Source organism: Apium graveolens, chromosome 7 (assembly GCF_009905375.1).
Source record: "Apium graveolens cultivar Ventura chromosome 7, ASM990537v1, whole genome shotgun sequence".
In the NCBI taxonomy this organism is placed as follows: domain Eukaryota; kingdom Viridiplantae; phylum Streptophyta; class Magnoliopsida; order Apiales; family Apiaceae; genus Apium; species Apium graveolens.
Window position 1 is genome coordinate 66,053,148 of NC_133653.1, and position 3,581 is coordinate 66,056,728.

General features: G+C 41.2%; 1 non-coding gene across 1 annotated transcript; it reads left to right on the forward strand.

The window, feature by feature from the left end:
• Nucleotides 1-281: 281 nt before the first annotated feature.
• Nucleotides 282-388, forward strand: LOC141675636 (small nucleolar RNA R71). Its single transcript, XR_012556279.1, has one exon. It is a non-coding gene; the product is annotated as a small nucleolar RNA R71 (small nucleolar RNA).
• Nucleotides 389-3,581: the final 3,193 nt, after the last annotated feature.

Consider the following 3,581-nt stretch of genomic DNA (forward strand, 5'->3'; position numbering starts at 1 on the left):
GATTGACTCCATAGGTAGCTAGATAATCAACCTTCATAGACAGCGCTTGGAGCTGCGCTGTAATAGCGGTGGCTGCATCGACTTCCAGAATACCTGCTACCTTTCCAGGCATCATCCTTTGAGTTGGGTTTTGATATTTATTTGCAGTCATAGTCTCAATAAGATTATAAGCCTCAGTATAGCTTTTGGCCCACAAGGCGCCTCCAGCTGCTGCATCGAGCATGGGCCGAGATTGGGCCCCTAAACCATTATAGAAACCAGTGATCACCATCCAATCGGGCATTCCATGATGTGGACACTTTCTCAACATTTCCTTGTAGCGCTCCCAAGCTTCGCACATAGATACTGTAGGTTGCTGCGCAAATTGAGTAAGAGCACTCCTCATAGCAGCAGTCTTTGCCATTGGATAAAACTTCACCAGAAACTTTTGCGCAAGATCTTGCCAAGTAGTGATGGACCCAGCTGGTTCAGAATGTAACCAGTCCTTAGCTTTATCCCTCAGTGAGAATGAGAAAAGCCTCAGCTTGATAACCTCATCAGTCATACCATTATATTTGAAAGTACAGCAGATCTCGACAAAATTCCTTATGTGCATGTTGGGGTCTTCAGTCGCAGCTCCTCTGAAAGAAACAGAGTTCTGCACCATCTAAATAGTGCCCGGCTTGATTTCAAAGGTGTTAGCTTGGATAACCGGATGAAGAATGCTTGACTGAATGTCATCTATTTTAGGCCGAGAAAAGTCCATAAGAGCTGGATCTGCCAGAACAATACGATCACCCATGATTACTGGCTCCTTCTGCTCACTTCCTGAATCCGAATCTTCAAAATCTATCTTCTCCGGAATATCAAGAACTTCGTCTGTCTCCTCAGCTGTATCTAAAGTCCTCTTCCGAGTACGAGAACGAGTTTGCATAAATGCTCGCTAAAGTACCAGAAACACAACCGAAGACAATAAGTAACACGTCTTAATCACTAAGTCCTAACGACCAATGATGGTAAGTACATAAACTAAACAAATACGCCGAGTCCCCGGCAGCGGCGCCAAAAACTTGTTAGGGCGAAAATACGCGCTAATATTCACGCAAGTATACGCGTTCGCAAGTAATATAGAATACTTTCTAGTTCGTTCCCACAGAGACTCAGACTAATTATGTTCAATTAAACTCACTCACCAATGTATGATTACTTCTCAATGTTAAGACAATAATACTTAGAATTAAGTAACTAATTATTAACTACAATTAACTACTAAAATTAATCACTTAATTAACACTTCAAATTAACAGTATTAAAACACTCATGAGATCACAACTTCATTACTACTTCCTTCAATAGTCATTGTTATTATCCTTAGCATGCAACAGTGATGATATTAATCGAATAACACGAAACTGATAAAAGCCAACTTTCATTGTACTAATACCATTCTACCAAACATCCATAATTAAGATAGAAGTTGAATAGGCATCAATTATGTTGAGTCCCTATATGTCTACAGAAATTGATAACATAATGATTTAAAAACAAGTTATTCCTTTTGATTACACATGGCGAATAAAATGGTTAGAGTTACCCACTAATCATGCAGACTCGTACATGAACCTATGCTAGCATGGCAAGTTCTAAATCTCGAGATCCACCGTCGCTTCACAAGAGATTAACACCCTATCTTATATGTTCACGATGCACATAAGACGAATACGCATAACCAATACTAGATATCATACAATCATCACACACTAAGGTATTAAACAACTAACTAAAGAATTCCATAGTAAATCCGTTACGACCCCATGATCACGATTAGCCCATGCTAGCACTTATCGTCATCATGGGTTCATATGAAAACATGATAAATAAACATAAAAGAATAATAACTAAACTAATTATATTAAACCAGAGTACGTCACAAGAGTAAATAGGTTCAAAGCAAAGAAAACTAGCATCCAACGTGACAACGAAATAAAGAATCACAAGAAAATATGCTTCCTCTTCGTTGCGGTGTGCTAAAACGGTCTTCTTTCTTATCTCCTGTGCTCCTTGATTAATACAACGATCCAACACACGTGAAACATCTCTGAAATCTACTTATATAGGAGTCCCATAAAACTCAGATTACTCAGAAGTTGGAAGCCAAACAGAAATAGGAGTCTAAAATAATAAATCTGATTTTCCGTCCCTGCGCGGCCGCGCTGAGCGGGCGCTCAGACCCCTACTGGAAAATGGTCTGTTTTTGCTCCATTTCTTCGCTGTAATCTGCTCCACTCTTCCCTCTTGCAATGCTAGACACATGCTAAGGCTTATTTTTGTTGAATTCTCCCCCGAAATGCAACTAATACCCTAAAATGCACAAACACTAGAAAAACGCATCAAATACACAAAATACTTGATTTCAAGACACCAATTTAAGCTATTATAAGATGTTCTAAGTGGTATAAAATACCACTTATCACTACTATACCCCGATCTTTGAGGAGGGAGCTGACGGGGATAGAGCTCACGGCCCGTGCGAGACTCCGATCACTCCAAGGAGATAGGCACGGCAGGATCTCTAGGAGGCAGGCTGACTACATCTTCCGTCGTGCGATGGAAAGGGTATGGGAGCTGACCCGCTCCGGTGTGTGATTCAGGACCGGTGATGGGGTAGTCTAGTCGTCTAGTTAGTCGAGGTCGTAGTAAGAGCCAATTTTCCGGGATAGTTGACTTGTATATAGCATCCCTTTCTCTGACTAGACAGATAGACTCTTGTGTATCACTTTTGGGCAGATGGCTGTAGAACTGTTGTAGTTTTGACCAGATCAAACTATGTATTTCCCACATTATGTATATATTTGTTTCCTTACAGTTCAGTTCCTTAGTGACGAGATCACTGTTTTAATCATTATTATTACTCCACTTCTTATTAGAACTGTCATAATATAATAGAATTGCGAGATACATTATCCCTATTATAGAACTGGGCAAGGCACAATTTTATGTTTCTGACCTAACGTTGAATTTCCCAAAAATTTATCAGTATCATGCCACCAAGAAAGATTGGAACTAGGGCGAACCCTGGATCTGAGGACCAGGGAAGCCATAACCAGGACGGTAGGAACCAAGAACACCGTGAAGAGGAAGATGAGGATTATGTTGAACAGGATGACTCCCTGTATGAAGAGGAGGAGGAAACATTTGATGTTGAAGGATTTGAGATAGAGGCTGAAGAAGGAGAAACTGAGGTTGAGCAACCAGTACCAAACCCAGGCATGGATCCCATGGGATAGTTCATGCAACTACTAAGGCAGAACTTGGAACGTCAACCCAATCCACCCCCTCAAGGAAATAACAATGTTGTGTCAAACTCTTTCAGGGCTTTCAAGTCCCTTAAGCCCCCTGAGTTCCACGGATCAGCCGACCCAGTTGAGGCAAGGGCATGGCTAAAGGAAATGGAGAAATCCTTTGAGATTCTGAGTACCGATGAGGCACAGAAGACTGTATTTGCTACCTACCTTCTGAAGGGAGAGGCCAACTACTGGTGGGAGGCCAAGAAAAATATGGAGACAGATGCTATTATAACCTGGGAGAGATTCAGTCAGTTG